Source organism: Helianthus annuus, chromosome 14 (genome assembly GCF_002127325.2).
Source record: "Helianthus annuus cultivar XRQ/B chromosome 14, HanXRQr2.0-SUNRISE, whole genome shotgun sequence".
In the NCBI taxonomy this organism is placed as follows: Eukaryota; Viridiplantae; Streptophyta; class Magnoliopsida; order Asterales; family Asteraceae; genus Helianthus; species Helianthus annuus.
In genome coordinates this window covers 100,341,658-100,353,853 of record NC_035446.2, presented here as the reverse complement: position 1 = coordinate 100,353,853, position 12,196 = coordinate 100,341,658, and positions in this window count along the sequence as shown.

Below are 12,196 nucleotides of genomic sequence, written 5' to 3'. Positions count from 1 at the left end.
AAGGTTTATAATAACCTATTAGATTCCTAACGGGTCTTTATTTAAGCCTAAGCTTAGACCGGTTAGTTTTAAGGACGATACGGTTCAAGCGCACGATTAAGCGAAAGACCGGATAGAATGTGATTTAGACCCGACAAGTTTGAATACTTGTATAATATGGGTATACTAAATACATTCTGGATTTTGAGATGTAAACGATAACGTTTGACCCGTTTCGGTCAATTTATGCAAACTAGTTACATAAACCGAACCGAACGCAAAAAGGGCGTTACGGGTAGCCAAAAGAGTCATATGCAAGTTCCCTGAGATAATATGCTTTAAATATGATATAATATCAGCAAGTTATGTTCTATTATGCCCCGAATGAATTTAAACTCAATTTATGCCTTATAAGGGCATTTTGGTCATTTAAAAGATTATAAAAGAGTTAAATTGGAAATCTGAGTTACAGGTCTGATTTATACAGTGAATATACTTAATTTGACATATTATATCAGTAGGGCATGACCCGTATACAAAACTTATCATTTAAAATCAAACTATGCACCATGGGGGTATTTTAGTAATTTCACAAGGGCTAAAAATGACAAAACTGGAAATCTGAGTTAAATATCTTATACTTACTGTTATTATATGAAAATATGCTAAATACATCAGTAGGTATAATTCTTATATGTTTAATATGAGTATAACGCTTACTATGCGCTAAAAACGCTAAAATGCGATTTAGAGCCGTTTCCGGGTTTTTAAAAGAAAACTGAGGTTTTTATATTTCCAGAATGCTCAAATAAGTAGAACGAGGTTTGGGGTCAAAAGGATTTATAAAACTCATTTTATGGCCTAAACGGTCAAAACCGGCATTAACCGAATCAACTTAGCGACCTATGATACGGTCAGCCAAAAATTAAATAAAAATCATCAAAAATCCCAAAATATTATATAACATCAGTGGGTAAAAAGTTTTATATCAAAAAGTGGCCTTAAATAGGTTATACGCTAAATGCGCCGTTTATTTAACATAAAGATATAGTTTTACGATATCGGCCATAACTCAAAATCTGGACCACCAACTGATCTCAAATTTTCGGTGCAAGTTTATAAATTAGTAATAAAGATTTCTACTCCTTCACTTTTCCAAAAATCACGTTTTATATCAAAGAGGGCAAAATAGTCAACTTTTAAGCATAATCGGAAACATGCATATGAATCGGTTAAACATAGACTCAAGTTGCAAAAATTCCAGAGAGCTACACCTAAATAAAATTGGTCAAAAATAAACTCCAATACAGATCTCAAACATGCATGCATGGATCTGAATCGAGAGTCAACGAAAAAGTCGTTTTATAAGACTTTCGGTTCCGATCCGAGTTTATACTAAAGATTGTCGAGTTGATCATGATAAAACATATTCCTATATTCATTATAAAGTTATTTTTGATGATCAAACTGATTGCATGTCATCTACATTACCATTTATGCCATATTTCGCAAAAATCGTTTCTGTTGACTTTTTAAGAACAACTTTGACTCGACAAATAGCATGCTTAGAGTGGGAATCAGGGAATACCCTTTTGAGGGTTTGTTTCCCACATAAATACCAACTTATAAGTGGTTTCAATTTGAGAAATGACAGAGCCAAATTCGTTTAATCGAAAAGTCAAACTATATGAACAATGGATTGACTTTTGGCTAATAATCAAAGCTAGAACGAATTAGAGAATGATATGAATGCTTACAAAGGTCCTAATGAAGCCTAGATAGCACTTGGAAGTGGTCTTGCCGATCAGATTGCTCCTGGAAAGCCTTGTGAGTTCTTGCAAGTTTGAATGTGTTCTTGTTTACAATGCAAGTGCCTCAAAAATGAACAAATGATCTGAATTATAAGGGAAATCAGATGTTGTAAGGAGGCAACAGGTGTCCCAACATGCATGTAATCTTATTGGTGAGAAATGGAGGTGATCACAGCTGTTTTGCACTCAAATTCGGACCCAAAATGACTTAATTCGCGAATTCTGCATCTGGCAGGGGCATGCGGCCCGCATTAGGCAGCCCAGGCGGGCCGCCTGGGGTCTGCAGTACCCAAACATTTTTCATGTGTTGCAGTTTTGGTCCCTGTCTTCGCACGCGAGGTTTTGGCTACTTATTTTGACTCGTAAACCCCCAAACTTGGTTTTTAAGAACCTTGGGACATTTACCAACATGGTAATGTCCTCGGTTAACTTTGCGCTCACCCGAAAAGCCATGAAATTCGACGTTGACGCTTTTAACCCCTCAAGTACGGTTTTGGCCATAACTTTCTCATACGATAACGAAACTTCATGAAATTTTTACCACATATTCTAGTGAGTATATTTTAGCATTACAAAGCTTCGGGTCTGCCAAAAGTTCACTCAGAGGTATAAATTCAACATGTTGACACTTTTGGCCCCTGCAGTTTGTAATTCCTCACTTTTGTGCAATTTCCGCTTCGTATGATCCATGATCCATCCGTTTAAGGTTATAAACATTATGTAGGGTTATCATAGAGTCTATTTATCCATTGTTGACACTTTGGACCCTTACGTTCCATAGTTTTCACTGTTTGTCAATTTTAGTCCCTCTAAAGTATGTTTTCGCATATCCAATGCCCATGACACGTGTCAATGCATTATTGGACGAAATTTTTTCGAGGCGTTACATCCTCACCCCCTTAAAAGAAATCTCGACCTCGAGATTTACTGAAACAAATGAGGATATTTCTCCTTCATCGTAGATTCCACTTCCCATGTGTATTCGGGACCTCTACGGGCATCCCATTTGACCTTTACAATAGGTATATACTTCCTTCGAAGCTTCTTCACCTGTCGATCCTCGATCGACAATGGTTTTTCCACGAACTTCAAACTCTCATCTATGTGTATATCTGTATGCGGTATAACCAGTGATTCGTCAGCGAAACACTTCTTCAGATTACAGATATGGAACACATTATGAATAGCGCTAAGTTCTTCAGGCAAGTTTAACTTATAAGCAACTGACCCGACACGTTCGACAATCTCGAAAGGTCCTATGTATCTTGGGCTTAGCTTGCCTTTCTTACCAAATCGCATTACCCCCTTCCAGGGCGATACTTTAAGCAACACTTTATCACCTACATCGAAGTGAAAATCTTTGCGCTTCGGATCCGCATAACTTTTCTGCCTATCCCTGGCAGCTTTCAAACGATCGCGAATCTGCACGATCTTGTCCGTCGTCTCAAAAACGATTTCTGGTCCTGATAGCTGGACATCTCCAACTTCTGCCCAACAGATGGGCGATCTACACTTTCTACCGTATAAGGCCTCAAAAGGCGCAGCTTTTATGCTGGAATGGTAGCTATTGTTGTAGGAGAATTCAATCAGTGGTAGGTTCTTATCCCAACTACCACCCAAGTCGATTGCACATGCACGAAGCATGTCTTCCAAAGTTTGAATAGTACGCTCACTCTGACCATCAGTCTGAGGATGATAAGCCGTACTAAAATTCAAACGAGTTCCCAATGATTGTTGGAAACTCTTCCAAAAATGTGACGTATATCTAGTATCTCTATCCGAGATAATAGATACAGGTATACCATGTAGCGCTACAATCTTATCAACGTATAATTGAGCTAACATATCGGAGCTATACGTCTCTTTGATGGGTAGAAAATGAGCTGACTTCGTCAGTCTATCTACTATGACCCATATGGTATCATTTCCTTTTCTCGTCTTGGGCAACTTGGTGATAAAATCCATTGTCACCATTTCCCATTTCCATTTGGGAATTTCAGGTTGTTGAAGCAAACCTGACGGCTTCTGATGCTCAGCTTTGACTTGTGCACAAGTCAAACATTTTTCTACATACTCAGCTACTGACTTTTTCAAACCAATCCACCAGTAGTTTGCTTTCAAATCCTGGTACATCTTATCAGCTCCAGGATGAACGGAATATTTAGAGCTGTGGGCTTCCTGGAGGATAACTTCCCGAAGTCCTCCATAAACTGGAACCCATATTCGTCCATTCAATCTAAGCATTCCATCCTTGTCGTAGGATAACTGCTCCTCAGTTACTCCTAATTTCTCTTCAGGATAGTTAGCTTCCAACACAGCTTCCTTCTGTGCAGCTAACACCATTTCGTTCAAATTATTCCTTATCTCAATGCGCTTGGCATTGATTCTGATCGGTTTCACCCTCTCTTTCCTGCTTAAGGCGTCGGCAACTACATTGGCCTTGCCTGGATGGTATCTTATCTCACAGTCGTAATCATTTAGTGTTTCCATCCATCGCCTTTGTCGCATGTTCAATTCCTTCTGATTGAACAAGTGTTGAAGACTCTTGTGATCCGAATAAATTATACACTTGGTTCCATACAAGTAGTGTCTCCACAGTTTTAATGCAAATACAACTGCACCCAATTCCAAATCGTGGGTGGTGTAGTTCTTCTCGTGCACCTTTAACTGTCGAGAAGCGTAGGCAATGACTTTACCTCTCTGCATGAGTACACAGCCCATACCAGTATGTGACGCATCACAGTACACCACAAAATCTTCTATACCATCAGGCAATGTCAGCACTGGTGCATTGCTCAACTTCTTCTTCAGGATGTCGAAGGATTCCTGCTGCTTAGGGCCCCAATCGAACTTAATCTTCTTACGAGTCAACGAAGTTAGGGGCGCAGCAATCCTTGAAAAGTTCTCGATGAATCGCCTATAGTATCCTGCCAATCCGAGGAAACTGCGAATCTCTGTAGGAGTCTTCGGCTCCTGCCAATTCATGACTGCTTCTACTTTAGCGGGATCTACTTGGATACCACGCTCGCTTACCACATGTCCAAGAAACCGGACTTCTCGAAGCCAAAATTCACACTTCGAAAATTTGGCATAAAGTTTCTCCTGATGCAGAAGTTTGAGAATACAACGAAGGTGTTTCTCATGGTCAGCTTGGTTCTTCGAGTAGATAAGGATGTCGTCAATAAAGACGATGACAAATTTATCTAAATAAGGCTTGCAGACACGATTCATGAGATCCATGAATGCGGCTGGTGCGTTAGTGAGCCCAAAAGGCATCACTAGGAACTCATAATGTCCATATCGAGTCCTAAACGATGTCTTGTGCACATCTTCATCCTTGACCTTCAACTGGTGATAACCTGACCTTAAATCGATCTTTGAGAAATAGCTTGCTCCTTGCAACTGATCGAACAGATCGTCGATCCTGGGTAACGGATACCTATTCTTGATAGTGACCTTTTTAAGTTCACGGTAATCGATGCACAGACGCATCGATCCATCCTTCTTTTTAACGAACAAGATTGGCGCTCCCCAAGGAGATGAGCTAGGTCTAATAAAACCCTTAGCTAACAGATCATCCAACTGCGTCCTCAACTCCTTCATCTCCGTTGGTGCCAACCTATATGGTGCTCTTGCTACTGGCGCTGCACCTGGAATGATGTCTATTCGAAACTCCACTTGCCTATCCGGTGGCAAACCGGGGAGTTCTTCAGGAAATACTTCAGGGTATTCTGAGATAACAGGGATATCTTCAATCTTCGGCTTTGGCTCATCAATAGTAACTTGTGCCATATAAATGACACATCCCTTCTGCAGGCATCTGGATGCCTTGAGTATGGACACTTGCTCAGGCAATCCATGCTGGGTATCTCCCTGGATAGTAAGTGACTCACCAGACGGAGTCTTAACTACCACTTGCTTTCTATTGCACACAATCTGGGCTTGGTTACGCGCTAACCAATCCATGCCTATCACTATATCGAATCCAGCTAGCTTAAAGGGAAGCAAGGATAACGGGAATGAATGATTCCTAATGGATATAACACACCCATCTAGGACAGTCGAGGCGGTTTCTATGGTTCCATCGACTAATTCCACCTCATACTTCACACTTAAGGTTTTAACAGGTAGGTTTAACAATTTACAGAACTTATCATCTACAAATGACTTATCAGCTCCTGAATCAAATAGAACTCTAGCAAAAACATCATTTACAAGAAAAGTACCTGTAATGACGTTGTCATCTAGAACTGCTTCCTTGGCGTCCATTCTGAAGACTCTCGCATTGGTCTTCTTTCCTTCATCAGCTTTCTTGGCATTCTTTGGGCAATTTGGCCGGATGTGCCCTTTCTCATTGCAACCAAAACAAGTTGCATCCTTAAGTTTCTTACAATCTAAGGCTTTATGGTCTGTGGACTTGCAGATTCCACATCGTTTTACGTGAGACTGGGATTTTGCTTCAAAACGACATTTCCCAAAATGGTGTCTCTTGCATGTCTTGCATCTGGGTTTCTCACCCGACTGATGATCTCCCTTCTTGAATCCCGACCCTTTCCTGTGGTCGTTGTTCCCTCGATGTCTTTTCTCCAATCTTCGTGAGGTGTCATCCTCACGTTTCCTCTTGTTTTCCTCCGAGCTTTGAATAGCTCTCAGTCTGACTACATCTTGAGTGAGGGAGAGGGATAGATCAGCTACTGACCTGAATGTCGTAGGCCTTGATGCCTTAACGCTCGCCTTGATTTCTGGTGCCAAACCACCAATGAAGCGGGCGATCCTTCGCGGCTCTGAGGGTCACCAAATATGGCACTAATCGAGATAAAGTGTTAAAGGTGGTGAGATATGCCTGACAGTCGAGGTTCTTCATCACTAGAGATACGAAATCTGATTCTATCCTCTCGACTTCGTGTTGTGGGCAGAAATTTTCTTTGATCAGAGCTACAAACTGATCCCATGTCATACCGTACAGTGTAGCCTTACCGGCAGCTTGTAGGAGAGATTTCCACCATGCTAGTGCGTCTCCTTTGAACGACTGGGACACGTACTTCACAACGTCCCTATCAGCACACCCGCTGATATCAACGACTGTATCCATCTCATCTAACCACGTCATGCAGTCAACTGCTCCTTTTTCCCCAGTAAAATCTCTGGGTTTGCATGAAACGAAATATTTGTACGTACAGGACTTGCTGTGCGTATCATGCTTCTGCTTGATTTCTTGTTTTGGTACACTGCTGTGGTTGGAGGAGTGATTATCCTCATCGTCCTTCTTCGGCTCATTTTTCTTAGAAGGCGGCTTACTATGAGCCTCCGAATGAGTCTTGGGCTTGGCGTGCGATACGGTCCGGGTCCTACTCCGAGTCCCGCTCGATTCCCTGAATTGCCTATCCATGGCCTTCGCAACAGCATTTTCTACCAGTGCTTGTAGTTCCGCACCAGTTACATGAATCTTGGTGTTATCAGGGTGTTCTTCAGAACGACTGTTTGTTTCTTCCGATTTTGCCATGTAGCTTTAAGCTACAATAAAGTAAGGACAAGGTCTATTTAGAAACCTAACAGTATTATCGTTCTTGACGATTTATTAACCATGGTATTAATAACCATAATAGTTAATTTATTTAATTTCATTCAGCATTTTAACAGCATTTATCATAGAATGAAATATATATATTGGCACAATAGGCCTAGTCACTTCGGACAACTTCTAAATTTTAAATTTAGGTTTTTATAGGATTAAAATTTGTATAATTAAACAGATAATCCTTTACTTGGCAGGGAGTCATAAACCACAACTGCCTTTTTGTTTTATATGACATAGTCATAACCCGTAGGTATCAAGTCATTACCAGACTTGTATACAGATATAATCTGTAGATAATTTATTAAAAGGGTGACATGGGTGATTTTACAGATCACGCTAGCCAAGAATGTTAACATGTTTACAGATGTTAACAGAGAATTGAATCTTTTTAACCAGGTTTTACCATATTGGCCAGGTCTTTTAATAAGACATTCAAGCTAGGTTTTACCTTCTTAAGATTCTTATTAAATGGCAATCAAAATAACAATTGATATTTTTCATTTATTTGAATATTATATTCATGCACATAGATAAAATGAAAAACTTAAATTAACCATTTAACATAAAGTAAACTAGTACAACTTCGCCCTAAACGGGACTTTTCTCAAATAGCATGCCCACGCAGGGGCTAAACCAAATAACAGACAAAACAAACAAAACAAACCCACGCAGGGGTTAAACAGAAACAACATACCCACGCAGGGGTAGAACAAGAGAAATATACCCACGCAGGGGTAGAGTACAGGAATAAATGTCCTCGCAGGGACATGAGTAAATGAGCTAACAAACAAAGGATTTAATAATCCTTCTTACCCTTACCCTTGATCAAGTCAACCATCTTCTTAAACATTCCGCGGTTGTGTCGGCGATCTTCCCGCATTTCATGACGCAATTCACGTCGCACATCGTTTATTCCTTGCAGGATTTCCTGGACTTGCGGTGGCGACATCATCGGCGCCGGCGGCGGTGGCTGATACTGTGGTGGCTGTGGAGGCTGCGGCTGCTGGTAGCCATGGGGTGGGTATCCAAAAGCTGATTGTCCCGTAGCCCAGGGACCTCCAAAAGCACTCTCCTGATTGAGAGGGTTGTAGCCCGAAGCTAACCAGTAGGGATCCCCTGTATAGTCATAACCTGGGGGAAAAGTCGGCTCGAAAGGGTTGAACTGTGCTGCGCTAGCATACGCAGGGATTGGCTCTCCAAAGTTTTGCGGTGGCAGTGGCGCAATAGGCGCAGAAGTCACCTCTGAGACGGGATGCTGAGATTCTCCCATCTCTGACTCCTCGTGAAGCGGCGAGTAGCGGCTGCTACCTGAATGTCGAGGGGTGCCAATGTGTATCCCTCCTCGCGTAGACATACGGGCGTTCCTCCTTGGCCTCTGAGGCGGAGGAGGCAAAACCGGAGGTGGTGGCGGCGGCGGAGTGACTACGTCGCGCCAGAATCCCTCAGAAGGATCCTGCTGCTGAGGCTGCTGCTGAAGCTGCTGCTGGGAGTGATGCTGTGAGTGCACGGGAGAGCTGTGGTAGGACTGGTGCATGGGAGAGTTATGGTAACTAGGGGTATAAACCCAGTCGTGCTGCTTGAATCTCTCATCGAAACTATCGGGACCATTGTAAGGTGATCCCCTGAACGGTGACCCATCGGATATCTCAATGGGGTGGTGCGGTGTGCCGGACGGTGGCATGGAAGGATCGGTGTCCTCATCGACCTCCATCTCATTGCCACCCGAGAAGTGGTCTTCAGGTCCGAGTGGGTTATGACCCACTGGTTCTTCCAAGTAGGCATCAGGATTGTACAGGCCCTGATAGACGGGTGCTGGGTAGTCATAAGGTGACTGGGGTAGAGGAATGAAGGATCCATGGGAGTTGTGGGGCCCATTTTCAGAGTGAGGCCCAAAAGAGTGTGGTAGGGAAGGTGAGGTACTCAGTGAGTGCCTGGCGGGTTCAGCGAACGATCTCCAAAGGTTACGGGCATCCGCGTTATGGGATGCTGATGGGGTTCGCCTATGCGAAGGCCCTGCCTCATGGTCATGAGAGGTGGCGAATGCTCCTCGTCCCCTTCCTCGTACACGTAGCGGCATCTTGAACCTGTCAAAAATCAAACAAGTGGCACAACAATATATATAAGACAAAGTTAGAAAATAAAAGAAAATTTGAACATTTCCTAAGTTCTTTGTCTAGACTCGAAAATCGAGGAATGTGCAATTGTGTAACTGAGATTAAACACAAAGGACTAGTGTTTAATTCACTCAGCGTTGGCTCTGATACCAACCTGTCACTCCCCGATCTCCACGTGTCACCGGTGGGCCCGGTGTGCGGTATGGTGACGTAGTTGGCGTCATCATAGACAAACAACACAATATAATAATGCACAGCGGAAGCAGAATAGATTCATTTCAACTTCAATTAAAATGTAATAATAAATATCACAAGCAGTTGAAACGGATCCACAGGTGGATCAAATAAAATAAGATAATTGTTCAACAGTTTTATTGTCGTCCGAGCTTGCGAGACTATTATGGACGCTCTAGGAAACAGCCAGCCTAGTACGTGTAGTACCTGCACTTAACCTTTTGGGAAAAATACGTCAGTTTACACTGGTAAATACAAATTAACTGACTCATTTTAAAAATAGTTGAAAATTGATTTAAATGCACATGGCATAAATATTTTTATTAACTTGGGATAATTATGCAATATAAACTTGTGAACGAATTACATGCTACTCGTACGTTCGGTAGCCCGGATCTTGTCCGGGTTAAAGATTAATTGACACACCACATTAAAGAGTTATACACGACGGGTGTACGCCTACACCCCGTGCTCTGGTCGTGGCCATCTCGTAAGATAATGCCAAGGATATCCGGGACACGGTCAATAACCCCCCAAATGCTTAAAGTAAAACAAGACTGTTTAAACGAGCCGATCAAATTATTCCAACTGGACACCCAAGGGTGCAGGATTTGTACGCTCGATCAAGCGGTATTCTATATACCGTACCCCAAGCCCGTATAGGGAAAATAAGTCAAATTGTATTTACCTGAGTAAGTATAAATCACAATTGGTAAGTGTAGATAGCTTTTACTGGGCCTCCTAATCTGGAACAAAGGTTTATAATAACCTATTAGATTCCTAACGGGTCTTTATTTAAGCCTAAGCTTAGACCGGTTAGTTTTAAGGACGATACGGTTCAAGCGCACGATTAAGCGAAAGACCGGATAGAATGTGATTTAGACCCGACAAGTTTGAATACTTGTATAATATGGGTATACTAAATACATTCTGGATTTTGAGATGAAAACGATAACGTTTGACCCGTTTCGGTCAATTTATGCAAACTAGTTACATAAACCGAACCGAACGCAAAAAGGGCGTTACGGGTAGCCAAAAGAGTCATATGCAAGTTCCCTGAGATAATATGCTTTAAATATGATATAATATTAGCAAGTTATGTTCTATTATGCCCCGAATGAATTTAAACTCAATTTATGCCTTATAAGGGCATTTTGGTCATTTAAAAGATTATAAAAGAGTTAAATTGGAAATCTGAGTTACAGGTCTGATTTATACAGTGAATATACTTAATTTGACATATTATATCAGTAGGGCATGACCCGTATACAAAACTTATCATTTAAAATCAAACTATGCACCATGGGGGTATTTTAGTAATTTCACAAGAGCTAAAAATGACAAAACTGGAAATCTGAGTTAAATATCTTATACTTACTGTTATTATATGAAAATATGCTAAATACAATCAGTAGGTATAATTCTTATATGTTTAATATGAGTATAACGCTTACTATGCGCTAAAAACGCTAAAATGCGATTTAGAGCCGTTTCCGGGTTTTTAAAAGAAAACTGAGGTTTTTATATTTCCAGAATGCTCAAATAATTTATTTAACAAATAAAATCAGTAGAAAGAGGTTTGGGGTCAAAAGGATTTATAAAACTCATTTTATGGCCTAAACGGTCAAAACCGGCATTAACCGAATCAACTTAGCGACCTATGATACGGTCAGCCAAAAATTAAATAAAATTCATCAAAAATCCCAAAATATTATATAACATCAGTGGGTAAAAAGTTTTATATCAAAAAGTGGCCTTAAATAGGTTATACGCTAAATGCGCCGTTTATTTAACATAAAGATATAGTTTTACGATATCGGCCATAACTCAAAATCTGGACCACCAACTGATCTCAAATTTTCGGTGCAAGTTTATAAATTAGTAATAAAGATTTCTACTCCTTCACTTTTCCAAAAATCACGTTTTATATCAAAGAGGGCAAAATAGTCAACTTTTAAGCATAATCGGAAACATGCATATGAATCGGTTAAACATAGACTCAAGTTGCAAAAATTCCAGAGAGCTACACCTAAATAAAATTGGTCAAAAATAAACTCCAATACAGATCTCAAACATGCATGCATGGATCCGAATCGAGAGTCAACGAAAAAGTCGTTTTATAAGACTTTCGGTTCCGATCCGAGTTTATACTAAAGATTGTCGAGTTGATCATGATAAAACATATTCCTATATTCATTATAAAGTTATTTTTGATGATCAAACTGATTGCATGTCATCTACATTACCATTTATGCCATATTTCGCAAAAATCATTTCTGTTGACTTTTTAAGAACAACTTTGACTCGACAAATAGCATGCTTAGAGTGGGAATCAGGGAATACCCTTTTGAGGGTTTGTTTCCCACATAAATACCAACTTATAAGTGGTTTCAATTTGAGAAATGACAGAGCCAAATTCGTTTAATCGAAAAGTCAAACTATATGAACAATGGATTGACTTTTGGCTAATAATCAAAGCT